Raw genomic sequence first — 19024 nt, 5'->3', positions numbered from 1 at the left:
TTCTTTCTTTCTTTCTTTCTTTCTTTCTTTCTTTCTTTCTTTCTTTCGACCAGGCAATGGGGTTAAGTGACTTGCCCAGGGTCACACAGCTAGTAAGTGTCAAGTGTCAAGTATCTGAGGTTGGATTTGAACTCAGGTCCTCCTGACTCCAAGGCCGGTGCTTTATCCACTGTGCCACCTAGCTGCCCTTGTTCTTTTCTTAACGAGGCTTGTTTCAGGAATTTGAACACTAGTATCACAGAATTTCAGAATTAGAAGAGAATCTCACCATTCTTCTAGTCCAGCCCATTCCCAAAGGAATCCCTACTCTAACACCGTTAAGTGGGATTCACCAACTCCTGAAGCAGCCCATTGCACTTTTAGATAGCCTTAAGTGTAAGGAAGATCTTCATTATATCAAGCATAGGCGTATCTCATCAAAACTGCCATGGCTGCTCTTGGTTCTGTTCTGCTAAGCCCGCCAGTACTAGTTTAATCTCTCTTCCCACGTTACAACCTTTCAAATACTTGAATGAAGTCCCTCCCTTTGACCTTTTCTTCTCCAGGCCAATTCCCTTACCATGTCCTCATATGACATGGACTCAAGGCCCATCAATGTGGAGGTTGCCCTGGCCAGCTTATTATCAAAGTCTTTCTTAAACTGCATTGTCCAGAACTGAACATAATACCTTCGATATAGCCTAGTCACAACTCTGGAGGACTGTATTTTTGTGTTCCGGAATGAAGAATACAAAGGGGACATTACCTCCTTATACCTATAATCTATTTCTTTCATCAGCCCTAGGTCCACACTGCCTACCCATGGACCTTTTCATTCTTTTCTTTTCTTTTTTTTTGGGGGGGGGGACTGCTTTTCATTCTTGAGACTTCCCAAGGAGGCTTCTGTCAGCTCCATATTCACACCACCCAACTGTGTCCTTTGCTTTGCCCTGGGGCCTTCTCCAATGTTGTACAATTCTTTCTGGAATCAGACCCAATCAAAATTGACAGACAGTTCCTGTCTGGATACCTTCGGGTATCCTCTACCTGTCCTGTCTGCCATGAATCCAGCCTCCTGAGCCTTACTCACTGATCGCATTACCAGGTTTCTCTAGAGGAAGGGTCTTGAATTATCTAATTAACGTCTTCCTTCAGTGGACCTCAATAAAATCCTCAAGATCAGTAGTTCTCTAGCCGCTGATATTCTACCTGGACACATTCCTCAATTGTTAGCATACTCTCACCCTGTGATAGTCTCTCCTTCCCAGTGATTCTAAACTCCTCTGTTATTATGATACAAATCCTATTCCCACCCCTACACCCCCTGAACACCCCCTACTTCCATACCCTTCAACCATGCTTCCCATATGTCTCACTGTAGATCTACTGGCCTGTTCTGCTGTGCTCTCTGGAATGCCTGCTGCATAGTTAATAGACTTTTTAATCTTAAACCTTTTCCTTTATCACTTCTATTTTCTGGTACTACCTGAGATCTGGCTTCCTCCCAATGACAACTGCATCCCTGGCCATCCTTTCAAGACCCAGCACTCATACCTTACAACTCACTGGTCATGGTTGGGGGTGTCAAAATACTTCTTGATCCGCATTGCCACTTCCAGACTCTCCCTCTATCACCATTACCCAACAACCTCTTTTCCTTTGAGGTTCATTCAAACCAAACTTATCACCCAATCAAGATTCTGGTAATCTTGATTCTGGTAATCTGTTAAGCACAGATTTTTAGAATATTCTCCTTCCTCAATGAATTTATGTCTGTCTCATACTCTTTTTATCCATCCCAACCCCTCCCCTCATACTAGAAGTCTTCAATTGATACATTGATACTCCTTCAAATATCCTAACTTCCAAGTTCTTTAATTTACTCCATTCCTGACTTATTCCTTAACCATAACTCAGCTACACACAAATAATGATTATACTCCTGATCTTGCTATCATGCACAAGTGTTTTATTTTCATATTCATGAACTCCAAAATTCTTGTATTTGAATAATCTTTTATCATTCCCTCTTTCCTTTTGCCTTACAAGTCAAGTCAAATCAATGAGCATTTATTTAATGCCTATTATGCTAAGTTCTGGAACCCCTAACCCTATTGTTGTCCTTGCTGTGACCTCTAATCCCTTTACCCTTTAGTTCTTTCTCTGCACTGGCTACACTCCCCTCCATTACTCATGTTGACTTCTTGGTGAACCAGCTCAAATTTACATTGTCCTCCACACTCAGATTCCTTGCACCTGATCTGGTAAATGATCATGCCTTACCAAACCCAACCTTAGATTACTTCCACCATCCACTGACTCAACACCTATTTACATGCTGCTTAAGAGAGCTGGAGAAAATCACCAAACTATGCTGACTGGATCCACCACAAATTTATGTTACATAATCTCAACTGAACCCTCATTAAAAGAAGGCGATCCTTTTATGCTGCCCTAATTATTGATTCATTATCAAACTTGCCAAGGTGGCTGTTCTAAACCTTTTCATCCTTCAGAAAGTCTTATCTACCCCTTCTTCCATCTTCTCAGCTGAAGACCTTGCCTCTTACGTACGTCACCAAAAACATCAAGGCCATTCACTGAGAGTTCCTGTTCTTCTGCTTTTCCTCGTCTCACATCAGTCAAGTGTCTTTTCCATAAGAATAAAATGAGATACTTTATCAAATGCTTTGGGGGCAGAGCCAAGATGGTGAGTAAAGTCTGCATTTTTGCTGAGCTCTCTCAAAATTTACTAAAATTTAGGCAAATTATACCTTCAGCCTTCCCCTCATCAACTAGCTTAATGATCCTGAAAAAAAAAAAGAGGAAATAAAGTTAGTTTGGAATAACCTTTTCTTGCTGAAGCCATACTGATTCCTTTCCTAGATATTCCCTAATCATCTTTTGAGGGATCATTTTAGAATTTTCCCAGAAATCAAAGTCAAGTTTATTGGTCTATATTTGTAGATTTCATTCTCTTTTCTTTCTTTCTTTCTTTCTTTTTTTTTTTTTTTTTGAAAATTGAGACATTGGCCCTTCTCCAGTTCTGCAATACCTCTACCATTTCCTGAAATTCCTCGATGAATTTATGTCTGTCTCATAGTCTTTTTATCCATCCCAACCCCTCCCCTCATACTAGAAGTCTTCAACTGATACATTGATACTCCTTCAAATATCCTAACTTCCAAGTTCTTTAATTTACTCCATTCCTGACTTATTCCTTCTGTTGTTCCTTCTGACAGTGGCTAAGCCCCTAAGCCACTAAGAATGGCTAGGTGGACAACAGAGCCAATATGGCAGAAAAAAAGCAGGGGCTGTTCCAAATCCCCCTCCAAGTAACTTTAAAATGATACCTCAAAATGAATTCTAGAGTAGCAGAACCCACAAAAAGATGGGGTGAAATAATTCTCCAACTCAAGACAATCTAGGTGAGCAGGAAAGGTCTGTAGCACCAAGGTGAGACTATAAAATAGTCTACTTCAAGCAACACCCTTGGAAAGCCAGCAGCAGGTTTTGGGGGCAACTGAATCAGCAGAGTGGCTTCTGGAATTCTCCGCCCACAGATGGTAAGGGGGTCAGATAACTAATCAGAAGGAAATTATAGGGATCCCTTGGCTGGCACTGGGTGCAGGACTCTGTTGCATTGCCCATTTACAGATCTGTGTCAGAATCCTAGGTGACAGTCCCAGGGCAAGGAGGAGCTTATGGTAGTAGGGGAGTGCAGACCTTGGTCACAATTCCAGGGTGGAAAAGAGTGCATGTGGTCACTCACAGACCAGAGCACAGGCCAGGAAAGTAGTAAACACACCTCTCTTTAGATCATACCACCTTGGAAGAACTGAAAACTTACAGACTTTCAGAACTAGCTCAAAATAGCTGCACAAAAAACTGAAGCTTGAGACCTCCACTCTGGGAGCCAAACCCAACTTTAACATAAAGTTAAAAGTCAAGAAATAGGCTGGAAAATGAGCAAATGAACAAACAACAACAAAGAATTTGACCATAGAAAGTTACCATAGTGACAAGGAAGATCAAAACACAAACTCCTGAGACAACAAAGTCAAAACTGCTTCATCCAAGTTTCAAAGAAAAATGTGAATTTGTCTCAGCCCAAAAAGAATTCCTGGAAGAGCTCAAAAAGGATATTAAAAATCAAATAAGAGAAGTAGAGAAAAAAATAGGGAAAGAAATTAGAGTGATGTAAGAAAATAATTAAAAAAAAAAAGAGTCACCAGCTTGGTAAAGGAGGCACAAAAAAATACTGAAGAAAATAACATTCTAAAAAACAGAATAGGCCAAATGGTAAAAGAAGTACAAAAATCCACTGGAGAGAAGAACTCCTTAAAAAGCAGAATTGACCAAATGGAAGAAGATATACAAAAATTGTCTGAAGAAATGAATTCATTAAAAAATAGGTTTGGGCAAGTGGAAGCTAATAACTCCATGAGACATCAAGAAGCAATGAAACAAAATCAAAAGAATGAAAAAAATAGAAGAAAATATGAAATATCTCATTGGAAAAACCACTGACCTGAACAATAGGTTGAGGAGAAATAATTTAAGAAGTATTGGGCTGCCCAAAAGCCACGATCAAAAAAGAAGAAACTAGTCATCATCTTTCAAGAAATTATCAAAGAACACTGCCCTAATATTTTAGAATTAGAGGGTAAAATAGAAAGTAAAAGTCTCCACTGGTCACTTCCAGAAAGAGATCCCAAAATTAAAGCTCCCGAGAATATTTTAGCCAAATTCCGGAGCTTCCAGGTCAAGGAGAAAATATTGTAAGTAGTCAGAAAGAAATATGTCAAATATCATGGAACCATAGTCAAGATAACACAAGATTTATCAGCATCTACATTAAAGGATCAGAGGGCTTGGCATATGATATTCCAGAAGGCAAAGGAGCTAGGATTACAACCAAGAGTCACCTACCCAGCAAGACTGAGTATAATCCTTTAGGAAAAAAATGGATGTTCAATGAACTCCTAAGAACTTTATCATTATTAGGGTAGTTAGAAGAAGTATACATGGAGAGCATGAATGTGAGTTGAATATGATGGGATGATAACTGAAAAAAAAAATAAGGAGGGAGAAAGAGAAATGCACCAGGGAAAGAGGGAAGGGAGGGGTAGAATGGGGTAAATTATCTCACTTAAAAGAGGTACAAAAGAGCTTTTATAGTAGGGGGAATATGGGAGAGGTAGGAAGGAGTGCTTGAACCTTATTCTCATTGGAATTGGCTCAAAAAGGGAATAACATACATGTTCAGTTGTATATAGAAATCTATCTTACCCTATAGAAAAGTAGGAATGGAAGAGAATAAGAGAAGAGGGGAGCTGATATAAAGGAGAGCAGATTTGGGGAGGTGGTTATCAGAAGCAAAACACTTTTGAGGATGAACAGGGTAAAAAAAGAGTAGGATAAACAGAGAAAAATAGGATGGAGGAAAATATACAGTAATCATAACTGTGAAAAAAATTTATAGCAAGTTTCTCTGATAAAGTCCTCATTTCTCAAATATATAGAAAATTGAGTCAAATTTATAAATAATAAGAGCCATTCCTCAATTGAGAAATGGTCAAAGGATATGAACAGGCAGTTTTCAGATGAAGAAATCAAATCTATCCATAGTTATATGAAAAAATGCTCTAAATCACTATTGATTAGAGAAATGTAAACTAAAACAAGTCTAAGGTACCACCCCACACCTATCAGATTGGCTAATAAGACAGAAAAGGAAAATGACAAATATTGGAAGGGATGTGGGAAAATTGAAACACTAATATATTGTTGGTGGAATTGTGAACTGATTCAACCATTCTTTAGAACAATTTGGATCTATGCCTAAAGAGCTATAAAACTATGCATACTCTTTGACCTAGCAATACCACCACTAGGTCTGTATCTTGAAGAGATAAAAAAGAAAAGGACCTACATCTACCTAAATATTTAGAGCAGCTCTTTTTGTGGTGGCAAAGAACTGGAAATTGAGGGCATACCCATCAATTGGGGAGTGGCTGAACAACTTGTGGTTTATTATTGTGATGGAATACTATTGTGCTATAAGAAATGACAAGCAGGATGCTTTCAGAAAACCCTGGAAAGACTTACCTAACTGATACAAAGTGAAGTGAGTAGAACCAGGAGGACATTGTATGTAACACATCAATATTGTACAATAATCGATTGTGAATAACTTAGCTATTCTCAGCAATACAATGATGTAAGATAATTTTGAAGGACTTGTGATGGAAAATGCTTATCTACCTCCAGAGAAAGAATTGATGGAGTCTGGATACAGTTGAAGCATACTTTTTAAACTTTTTTTTTTCATTTTTTGGGGGGAGGAATTGTGTTTTCTTTCACAACATGACTAATATGGAAATAGGTTTTTCATGACTACACATGTATAACTATATCAAATTACTTGCTTTTTCAAGGAAGGGGGAGGAGAATGAAGGAGTGAGAAAATTTGGGACTCAAAATTTTAAAAAAATGAATGTTAAAAATTGTCATGTAATTCGGAAAAAATAAAATATTAAATTAAAAAAAAATGATGGTGCTCTCTCATTACCTCCTTACTTGGGCATCAACACTGTGTTAACCATTTTGGTTCTGTCATTTGCAGTACAAAGGTCATTCTTGTTGACAGAGAAAACAGAAGCAACATAAGAATTAAGCAACTCTGTTTTCTCTTTGTTATCAGTCATCACCATCCCATCCACCCCCAGCAAGGCACCTATCCTTTCTATTATTCTCCTTTTCTTCATGATATAGATTAAAAAAAAAACCCAACGATTTTTGTCGTATCCTTGGTTTTTCTTGATAGCTTCAGCTCACTTTCTGCTTTAAAATAGTGTCTCCTGGCACCTATTTTAACAGTTTTCATAGTCTTCTCTTCATAACCTGTCACCTACCCTTGCTTCCATCTTTTGGAAGCCTTTCTGGGCTGACTTCCCTGGTAGACAGGATCTTATCTACTTTCCCCAAATCTAGTATGCATGTCAGACTATGTCTAACTTTTCTCTCATTCCCTATCTTTGGGAGAAGGTGATCACAGCCTCAAAGTTCCCATCATTTACATTCCGGCAACCAGTTCTTTCCTTTAAGTGATAATCAAATCTAGAGTATAATTTTCCTTTGATGGTTCCTTTGCCTTCTAAAGGATAAAATTATCAGTAAGGCAAGTCACTAAGTTGCTAGTTGCTCTGCTTTTGGCAAAGAGTGAGCTCCAGCAGATGTCTGGAGAATTGAAGTCTCCTACCACTACTTCATCATGCCTCTAGGCTTGTAATCTATTTCCCCAATTCACCTGTTTCCTCTTTTTGTCCAAGTGGTCTGTAATATATTCCAATAAAAAAAAATCACTTCTGTTTCTCCTCCTTTTATCATCATCTAAATTCTTCTCACCATATTTCCCCTACTTCTGCTTTCTGGATTTATGTACATGAACACCCATTCTTAAGATACAAGTTTTTGCCCATGTTAGTTCTTTTGAATAAGGTGTACCCATACAGACTATAGTCTAGACATGGCTTTTATCCCGTCAGTGGCATAACTTAACAATAAAATCAAATTTACCTTCTTGCATTGGGACCTCTGGTTCTTTTTCCTTGTTCTCTAAACTTATATTTCTTGTCTTGAATTTTGAGGACAGGGGTTTTTCTCATATCTCATTTCTTGGATTTCATCTCTTGGGAACTTCAAGATGTCTCAAATGCTGTCTTTCTTCCTTTGTTTTTAGCTATGACCTATGGTATCTAACTTGGTAGCATTTAAAGCCTTTTTTGAAAATGAGATTTGCATCAATAGCAAAAATATTCTTACCAATCATTGTTAGGTCTAATCTAAATTTGCTAGGAGTCTGGTCATTCTTCTTTCCCTTATCTTGAGGAGTCTGGGTTTAGGAACTCTATGTGTTCCAAGACAAATCCCTTACTCTCCCAGTATCATCATTATCATCATCATTTTCTTCTTCTTCTTCTTCTTCTTCTTCTCTTTTTCCTTCTCCTCCTCCTCCTCCTCCTCTTACTATTCTTCATTGTCGTCATTGTTGTCATCATCATCATCATCATCATCATCATCATCATCATCATCATTATCGTGATCAGTACTTGCCTAAGCAAGGCATCAATTAAGATAGAGTCCCTGAACTTCTACCATATGCAAATATCAATTGGAATCTTTTGCACTTCAGGTCTTTGGGCAGGGGTGTGTTTGTCTCTAGATACACTAAATGCTTCTTTTGAGGGGAATTTTTTCTTTTTTGCTCTTTTGTTTTAGCTAGCTATTTGTTTTTGTTTTCATATCTTTCAGGTTTTTTTGTTTTTGTTTTTGTTTTTGTTTTTGTTTTTTTGTGGGCTTGAACAGATATTTGTAAATACCAAGACAAGAATGAACTTAGAAAACATTTATGTTCTGAGAGTGAATATAAGCTACAGAGCCACCCAGTTTAGACTGTCATCAAGAATTGTGATTAGAACATCATGGAAACTGCTGTGGACTTCTTTGGGAGAGGTAAGCACTGAGAAAGGTATTCAGGAAAGATATTTAAATAAGCAGCATAACAACATGGAGTGTTTCTGAGTCTCCAGAGAGATACTCAGAATTGGAAATGTAGACCAATGCACCTGGAGACCCCTTGGTATGAATTGCTAGGACTGAAAATTTTTGATTGAGGGAGAGGACAGAACATGTTACCCTGAGTAGCCTGGAAAACCTAACAAGGCCTTTGAGACCTTTGATTATGCTTAACAACATCTCTCCATGGAAGATATAACCATTTCTCTTGACATCTTGATGAGAATGGTTGATTGACTCCCAGCTAGAGTAGACCTGAACCCTACTTTTCCTTTGGTGGCCCAGGGGTGGGGAACCTGCGGCCTTGAGGCTACATGTGGCCTTCTAGGTCCTTGGATGTGGCCTTTTGACTGAGTCTGAGTTTCATAGAACAAATCCCTTTTATTAAGGGGATTTCTTCTGTGAAGTTTGGATTCAGTCAATGGGCTACACTTGAGGACCTAGAAGAGCCATGTGGGCCTTGAGGCCGCAGGTTCCTCACCCCTGCCTGGGCCTATAAAAGGAGAGATTAGATAAAATTGAACTGAGCTTAGCATAGCAAGAGACCAGAGTTGAAAGAGAACTTTATACAAAGTGGACTTGAGCTCCTGGGGGAGGGGAAGCAGGTGGCTTTGCCTAAGATATGGCAGTAGGCAAAGGCAACAGTGGAGAGGTGAAAACTATTGGATTTAGCCTTCTGTGTAGCAAAGCAGGGATATGTCTTTGACAACACTGAGTTCTTGGACCCTCTATCCTCCCCTAGTTGCACAGTGTTGCTCCTAAAAGTTTTCTGTTTTGTCTATTGAATTTAAGAGTATGGCTTATTCATATTGTTTCACATTTACTAATTAAATTTACTCGTAAATGTTTTTAGTTTTTATTATAAATGGAACTAATTGAACTTTTAAAGAATCTGTTGTCTCTTAGTTTTTGCCTGTTTATAAGAAGCAGGCAGAGACTTGAAAGCATAAGAAACCATCGATGTTACAGTAAAACCAAGAAAGTCTGATTTATGATCACAGCACCCAGTTCATTGTCAAGCTGTACAGAAAGCATTCGTTCTGAAAAGGAGCTAAGGAACAAAAGGAAGAGAAAACCAAAATTCACTAAATTAAACTTTGACCGCGTGAAACTTCACCTAATATCACATTTAGCTTCAGTTTCCTCTTTTGTAAAATAGTGATAACGATCGCACCTACCTCACTCACAGTGTTATGAGGACCAAAAGAGATAGCCTATGTAAAGTGCCTTGTAAATCTTAAAGCAACACATAAATGCTAGCTATGTTATTATTGTTGTTGATGTTGTTATTTAGTGCTATCTTTGAATTTAGGACCAGAAGAGACCTTAGTGATAAAACTTCCTCATTTACAGATGACTGAAAGTGAGGGTATGGAGTAACTTGCCCCAGGATGCATAGGTAATAAGTTGCAGAGTCAAGATGTTGAGCTGATGATAAAAAGGAAGAATCACAAGAAGCAGAAACTATTTAGAATCTTGGAAACCAATAGTTAAAAACCATGTACAGAGCACAGAACCATTTCTTTCACACGCTGTAGAAGACAGAGAAATTTGAAGTTGGGTAAGGAACAAAATGACCCAGAAGCTATGTTGAACAAAGTCCTGGCCACTAGGCTATAGGAGAGATAGATTTGGCATCCCTAAACCAAACATCAGGAAATATTCTTTACACAATTTCAAAGTTACTTCTTTTGTAATTCAGTCAAATGCAGTGGAAGTGCCACTATCATGACTTATGTTTCTGCCTTTGAATTCATGAGAACTGACTGACAAAATTCTTTCTGTATCTTAATAAAGCCTTTAATTTTATTTCCTTTGGTGCTTGTGACTGGAAATACAATTGGGTCCTCAAAAGTTGTTTTAATCTGTATCATTTGGTTAGGAATATTTGGAAAAAAGTTATTTGACTCATTTCTGAGACTCATAGAAGAGAGAGAAAGGAGATTATCTAATCAAACTACTTGTTTTACAGATGAGGACATGGAAGCTCAGAAAAATGACTTCCCAGTACCACACAGTAGCAATTACTATAATTTTTCTTAAATACCCCCCTACTGCATTGTTTTTAGAAATCATTCATCATACTTTTTTTTTCAAAATTTTCCAATATAAACAAAAGAACTTCATGAGAGAACAAAGGGAAAACAGTTGTTTGCCCCCATTTCTTTTTTTACCTTTTGGGGGGCACTCTACTTTGTCCTAACTACCTTGTTATCTCACAAATTTCTTAAGGAAAGAACCATTATCTTGTACCTTGTAAGACTATAGAACTTAGTATAGCCCTTCATGCTATATAATTGTTGCTGTTGTTCAGTCACTTCAGTTGTGCCTGACTCTTTGTGAGCCCATTTGAGGTTTTCTTGGCAAAAATATTGGAGCAGTTTGCCACTTCCTCTTCCAGCTCATTTTACAGATGAGGAAACTGAGGCAAACAGGGTTAAATGTCTTGCTCAGGGTCACACAGCCTAGTAAGTGTCTGAGGCCAGATTGGAACTCAGGTCTTCCTGACTCTGGGCCTGGTGCTTTATCCATTGTGCCACCTACCTGTCCCCAACAACCACACTATATAATAGACACCTAATGTCTATTATAGACACTAATAATACATACACATTCTAAAAGCCACTCATTTCCTTGACAATATAAAGCGTTTTTCTTCATCTTGAGTTTCTTTGTTCATGTCAGGGGTGCTTATAGCCAGGGACAGATCTTATTAGTATGGTATTTATTTATATTTTTTATTATATTTTCCACTGGATATTACATATCCAGGGTCCAGGTGATAGGGATGAGGAGGTGATGGTCTGAGAGAGAAGGCATGGGTGTGGAGTGGGCTCAGCACTGGCAAAATAAATAAACATTCTTTAAATTCCTACTATGTGCCAAGCACTGTGCTGCACTGAGGATACAAAAAGAAGCAAAAGACAGTCCCTGCCCTCAAGGAGCTCACAATCGAATGAGGGAGACAACAAGCAAACAAATATGTACAAACAAGCTATAAACAGGGTAAATAGGAAATAACTAAGTGAGGGAAGGCATTAGAATGAAGAGGGGTTGGGAAAAGCTTCCTGTAGAAAATGAATTTTAGGTGGGACTAGCTAAGGAAGGCAGTAGGTGGCGATGAGGAAGGAGGGCATTCCAGGCAGGAGGGACAGCTGGAGAAAATACCCCAAGTCAGAGCCTTGAGATGGAATGTCTTAGTCATAGTACTGTCACTGGCTCAGAGAGTATATGGCAATGAGAAAGGGATAAGAAGACTGAAAAGGTAGAGGGGAATTAGGTCATAAAGGACTTGGAGTACCAAACAGAGGATTTTGTATTTGATCCTGGAGGCAATAGAGAGCCACTGGAATTTATTGACTTTGAAAGGTCGTGTGGTCAGGCCCGCACTTTAGGAAAATCACTCTGGTGACTGAATGAAGTATTAGAATGGGGAGGGACTTGAGGTAGACAGACCCACCAGCAGGCCATTGCATTAGTGGAGGTAGAAGGTGATCAGGAGTGGTGGCAGTGTCAAAGGAGAGAAGGAAGACTAAGCCATTCAAGAGATATTGTAAAGGTGAAATAGTCAGGCCTTGGTTAAAAAAATTTTTTTTGAAAAAAAAAATTTAAAAAAAATTTTTTTAAATTGGATATAGAGGCTGAGAGACAGTGAGGAGTCAAGGATGATACCTAGGTTGTATACCTGAGAGACTGGGAGGATGGTGTTACCCTCTATAGTAATAGGGAATTTAAGAGTAGGGAAGGGCTTTTGACATGTTAAGTTTAAGATGTCTACTGGACATCCAGATCAATATATCTGAAAGGCAGTTAAAGATGAGAGTGAGAGATTAGGATACGATAAGTAGATTTAAGAATTCTCAGCATAGATGTGGTAGTTAAGTTCATGGGAGCTGATGAAATCTCGATCCAGCAGGATCCAGCAGAGGAGATTGAGAAGGAGTGGTCAGATAGGTAGGAAGAGAACCCAGGATAGAATGGTGTCCTGAAAACCTGGAGAGAAGAGATTATCAAGGAGAGACTTATCAAAAAGCTTCAGAGAGGTTGAGAAGAAGGAGGATTGAGAAAAGGCCATTGAATATGGCAGCTAAGAGATCATTGCTAACTTTGGAGGGAGCAATTGTAGTGGAATGATGAGGTTGTAAGGGATTAGAAAGTGAGTGAGAAGAGAGAAAGTGGAGGAACCTATTGTAGATGGCAGAAGAGATAGAGAGCTATTAGATAGAGGGCTAGTGGGGATGGAAGGACCAAGTGAGAATTTTTCAGGATGGGAGAGACATGGCCATATTTATATTTAGTAGGGAAGGAGCCAGTAAAGAGGGAGAGACTGAAAATGAGTGATAGAGTAGCGATGACAGAGGGGCCAGTCTGTTGAAGGAGACCAGATGGAATGGGATTGCTTGAGCAGGTAAACGGATTAGCTTTGGTAATAAGTAAAGCCACCTCATTATGTGAGATAGGGATGAAGGAGGAGACAGTGGCAGAAGGCATATAAGTTGTGTGAGATGAAGAAGAGGAGGAAAAGGGAGCTCACAGCAATTGGCCTCATTTTTTTCTGTAAAATATGAGGCAAGGTTCTCAGGTGACAGGGTGGGAGAAACAGGTGTTGTAGGAGGTTTGAGGAGGGATGAAAAGGTTTGGAAGAACCACTCTGGAGAGTAGGTTAGTAGATATAATAAGATTGCCTAGCAGCAGCGAGGGCACATTTGAGGTGGTGTAACATAAATTTGCAGTGGACCCAGTCAGAATGCTTTCATCAAAAGCTCACCTGTCAGAGCTATACCATGCCTTCTTTATTAAGACCATCACCTCCACCTTCTCCCTGTTGGTAACCTGAACTCCACCCCTGGCTCTCTTGACTTTGATAGGTGGACTTTTGCCTTATCTTGTTGGGCCCAGTCTTCCGAGCCACTTCCTTGCCCTTGTGGAAGGCCTATGGGAAGGTTACTGAAGAGTAATTAAGATGATTAAAGTTGAAGCTTAAGAACATTGACTATACCACACAGTAAGAAAGAGATAGCCTTGGTGATAAAACACTAGCAGCCAATTGACAACCCAGGGATAGAAAGGGCCTGTGATAATGTGATAGCAATGGGAATAGAGAAGAGGACAGAAATGAGAGGTTTTGGAGGAAAATTTCATGGCTATAGTAGGTGAAGGAAAATAAACAATCATATCAAGGTTTTTCAGATGTGAAATTAGGTCAATTGTGGTGCCACTGATAGAAACAGGAAAATCATGAGGAGGAATAGGTTTAGAGGAAAGATAGTAAGTCCAATTTAGGATATGTAGGGTTTGAATTATCAGAGGTCATTTAGGCTGAGATAGAGATGCAGATGTGGCACTTGGGATGAATGTCAAGGGTTGAAGATAGAGATTTGAAAATATTAATTTAAGGGATGGGAATGATTTGTGTGTGTGGGGGGGGGAAGATTGTGAAGGGAGAGAGTGTTGAGAGGCAAGAAGGCCAAGGAGAAGACATTGGGAAATAGTACTGGATTTGGAGTCCAAAGACCTGGGATCACATCCTAACTCTGCCATTTTCACCTGTGTATCCTGAGACAAGGACACTTCACCTATTCAGCCTCAATTTCTTCCTTTGTAAAATGAGAGGATTGCATTAGATGACTTTTACAACCATGACAACTCTAAATCTATGTTCCTGTGACCCAGCTTAAAGGATTTGGAAGAGGATGAGGAACTATTGTTTAGAGAGGTGGGAGATCATAGTCTCTAAAGCCATGGGAAGAGAGAACATTCAATTGGAGGAAATGGCCAACAGTGTCAAATGCTGCAGAAAGGTCAAGGAGGATGGGACCTGATAAAAAAAATCTGTTCCCACCTCTCATGCATTATAGTTAGGGATTACAAAAGAAGTTATTGATCACCTTTGAGAGAAATGTTTCAGCAAAGGAGTGGTGATAGAGACTAGATCATAAGGGGTTGAGGAGGGAGTCAGGGATAAGAAAGCACGATTAAATGTAGACTAATTTTTCAAGCAGCTTGTTGGCAAAAGGGAGAAGGGTCGAAGATAATTAAAAAAAAATTTTTTTTAAGCCTGAAGAGACCTGAACAAGTTTGTAGGCAGGTGGGGAAAAACATAATGGAAAGGCAGCGATTGAAAATGCATGAGACGGGATGATTGAGCATGGTTCTGGATGAGATGGAAGGGATGGGATATAGAGTACAGGTAGAGTTCAGATGAAGAAATTAAAGCTATTTATAGCCATATGAAAAATTGCTCTAAATCACTATTGATTAGAGAAATGCAAATCAAAGCAACTCTGAGGTACCACATCACACCTATCAGATTGGCCAACATGACAGAACAGGAAAATGATAAATGTTGGAGAAGATGTGGGAAAATTGGAACACTAATGCATTGTTGGTGGAGTTGTGAACTGATCTAACCATTTTGGAGAGCAATTTGGAACTATGCCCAAAGAGCTATAAAACTGCCTACCCCTTGACCCATCGATACCACTTCTAGGTCTGTATCCCAAAGAGATCATTAAAATAGTAAAAAGGACCCACATGTACAAAAATATTTATAGCCGTTCTTTTTGCAGTGGCCAAGAATTGGAAATTGAAGGGATGTCCATCAATTGGGGAATGACTGAACAAGTTGTGTTATATGAATGTAATGGAATACTATTGTTCCATAAGAAATGATGAGCAGACAGACTTCAGAAAAAGCTGGAAAGACTTGAATGAACTGATACTGTATGAAATGAGCACAACCAGGAGAACATTGTACACAGAAACAGCAACGTCGTGCAATGACCCACACTGATAGACTTAACTCTTCTCAGCAATACAAGGGTCTAAGACAATTCCAAAAGACTAATGAAGGAAAATGCTATCCACATTCAGAGAAAGAACTATGGAGTCTGAATGCAGATGGAAGCATACTATTTTCTTTTCTTTTCTTTTCTTGTCTTTTTTTTGGTTTCTTCTTTCTTGTGGTTTTTTCCTTTGGTTTTAATTCTCTTTTACAACATGACTAATGTGGAAATATGTTTAATATGATTGTACATGTATAACCTATATCAGATTGCATGCTATTTTAGGGAGAGAGGAGTGGAGGGAGGGGAGAAAATTTAGAACTCACAGTCTTATAGAAGTGAATGTTGATAACTAAAAACAAACAAATAGATAAAATTTAAAAAAAAAACAGTCCAGGAAAAAAAAAAGTCTGGCAAGATTCTGATTAGACTGCCAACCACATTGTATGAGCTTTACCAATGATTAAACTCTAACCCATGCTTGCAACTACATCTGTATCAATTCAAGGAACTGAGTAAATTCAATTAAAGATACAGCACCAAAAAAAGAAAAAAATAGAATACGGGTAGAGGGATTAGTCTTGGCTAGGAGTAGTAACATCTCTTCTTATAAACCAGAAGGGAAAGAGAAGAAAATGGGTAAAGATATCATTGGTAAGATTTTATGTATGGAGAAGGGATGTTGAGAGAACTCTGGTTATATATCCTGGATATTTGTGAAGTAGGATAGACCATCTTCAGTAAATATGGGAGTTAGAGTAGATGGGACTTTGAAAAAAAAATTTGCTATAGGAAATTAGATAAGACACATCACTTAACTATGTGTTTTCCTTTGCTACAGTTCCAGAAGATGAGGTGCCAAGTCTACCTCTTCTACTTGTATCTTTGGTTCTAATCCCTCCTCCCTCTCCAGGAGGTTGCACATCTGTACTCTATATCATTTTGTCTAACTCTTATCTTTAATCTCTAGCTATCAGCTCTTACCTGACTGCCCCCAAATATACACAGAAATCTCCTGTCCTTAAAAAAAAAACCAACCCAAATCTTTCCTTGATCTTACCATTTCCTAAAGCTATCATCCAGTAATATCTCTTCTCTTTCACTACTTAACTCCTAGAAATGGTCTGCATTCATTGCTTTTCTTCCTTTTACCTTCTCATGCCCTAATCTCTTATAATCTGGTTTCTGACCAAAGCATTCTCCTGAAATCACTCTTTCAAAGGTTATCTATGATCTCTTCACCACTAACTCCAATGGCCTTTTCTTCGTCCTCATCCTCCTTGTCCTATCTGCAGCTTTCACTATTGCTGAACATCCCCCTTTTTCTGGATACACTCTTACTTGACTCCCATGCTGCTGCTCACTCCTTATTCTCCTCCCACCCATATGCCCACTTTTCCTCAGTCTCCTTTGCTAGTTCATCATCTGACTCCTGCCCACTAAATGTGGGTATTCTCCAAGAACCTACCCTAGGCCTCTTTCTTTTCTCTTTATACTCTCTCTTGTGGTCATCTTGTTTATTCCCATTGGGTTCGATTATCATCTCTACAGAGAAGATTTCCAAATCTACTATATATCCTGCCCAAATCTTTCTCCTGGGCTCTAGGTCCTACAGTTATCTACTGAGCATTTCAACTTGGATGACCTGCCAGAAACTCAAACTCGCTGTATCCTAAACAGAACTTTTATTCTTTCTTCTTAAACCTCAAAGTCATTTTTGTGTTTTCTCTTTCTCTTACTCGCCACATCGGTTACCCAAACTCGCCAATTTTAATTCTACCAGCCTGGTTTGTGTTCTTGTCACCTGAAGTATATTAATAGTCCCTTCCTCCACTCTGTCTCCTCTCGAATCCACCATCCATACAGCTGTCAAAATAATTTTCTTGAAGCACTGGTCTGACCATATCTAATGGGCTAGAAACATTCAGTGACTCCCTATTAGCTTTAAAGTAAAATACAGACTTCACTTAATGCCCTGTATAGTCTGGCTTCAGCCTTCTTTTTCAGCCTTGTTTCATATTATTTCTCTTAATACACTCCATGTTCCAACCAAACTACCTGTTTGTAACATACTTTTTTGAATATGATGCACCATCTTCCACCTGTACGTTCACGCAGACCATTTTCTGTGCTTAGAATGCAGCCACTTTTTACTTCTTTCAAGGTTCAGCTGAAAGTGCCAACTACCTGTATAGCCTTCTTTGATCCCCAGATGAAAATGCCCTCTCTCTCTTCAAATGGTCTTAGTGCATTTTGTCAGGATCTTTTCTTTGCCCCTATTACTGCCTATTTTATATTTGGAATAAATTAGGTCATGCATAAAGAGTTGGAAGAGACCTCAGAGGCCAACCTGGTCCAGACCCATCATTTTACAGGTAAGGAAACTGAGGTCCAGGGAGGTTAAATGACTCGCAAAGGTCATACAGGTAGTGATTATCAGTGTTCCAATTTGACTCCAGAAGTAGGTTCCCTCCCTTTCCCCAACCCCAATACTTCGCCTTGCTATATACCTGTTACATTCCTTTCCTTTCTCTCCATCTCATCACTTGGGGCAAGAGCTATTCAGTTTTTGTCTACATGCTACAGCACCTAACATAGTGCCTTGTAGACAGAAGTCATTTAATATTTGTAGAATTTAATTGAAAAAATGTTTTTTATGTTTTATTCAAGCCAACTTTATTCAGAGATCAATTTCCTAAAGGAACATTCTAAGTGGAGGTTCCATTCATGGATACATTATGTATTATGGGAGAAATGGTTAAAATGAGATTTGAAATCAAATAGTTTTCATCAAAGGTGACTGATGATAGCAGGATTTATGCTTAGCTATGTATAACAAGAAATTGAGTAGTGTAGTAGAAAGAACAGTAGAGACTCAGCTCATCCATTTGATAATCAGTCATTAAGTTTTTACTATATGCCAAACTATTTAGCATTAGGAAACCTGAGTTTCCAGCCCAAAGTGGATTTCCTTTCTTTTTTTTAATTTAATTAATTTTTTTGTTACATTTTAAGTCCTGAACTCTCTTCTTACCTCCTCCCCTACCCTGCAGTAGAAAAGGTCACCATTTCACACACACACATATATACACACATATGTATGTATATGTATAAATGTATGTATAGATATATATATCTGTGTGTGTGTATGTGTGTGTGTGTGTAAAATCATACTATTCATACTTCCATATATCAGTTCTTTCTCTGGAGGTAGATAGCATCTTCCTTCATAGGTCCTTTGTAGTTGATTTGAATATTTATAATACTCATAGCTTAGTTATTTTTCAAACAATATTGCTGTTACTGTATCCAATGTTCTCTTGGTTCTGCTTGTTTCATTCTTCATTATTTCATTCGAGTCTTTTCTTGTTTTTCTAAAATCAACCTATTCATCGTATCTTACAGCACAATAGTACCCCATCGCATTCATATACCACAACTTGTTCAGCTATTCCCCAATTGATAGACATCCTGCCAATTTCCAGTTCTTTGCCACCAGAAAGAGAGCTGCTACAAATATTTTAAGATATATAGTTTCTTTTCCTTTTTCCCTGATCACCTTGGGAAACAAACCTAATAGTGGTATTGCTGGGTCAAAGGGTATACACAGTTTTATAACTCTTTGGGCATAATTCCAGATTGCTCTCCAAAATGGTTGGATCAGTTCACAGTTTTACCAA

This window comes from Vombatus ursinus, unplaced genomic scaffold (genome assembly GCF_900497805.2).
Source record: "Vombatus ursinus unplaced genomic scaffold, bare-nosed wombat genome assembly UNPS02014818.1, whole genome shotgun sequence".
In the NCBI taxonomy this organism is placed as follows: Eukaryota; Metazoa; Chordata; class Mammalia; order Diprotodontia; family Vombatidae; genus Vombatus; species Vombatus ursinus.
Note: the sequence above shows the minus strand (reverse complement) of the source record.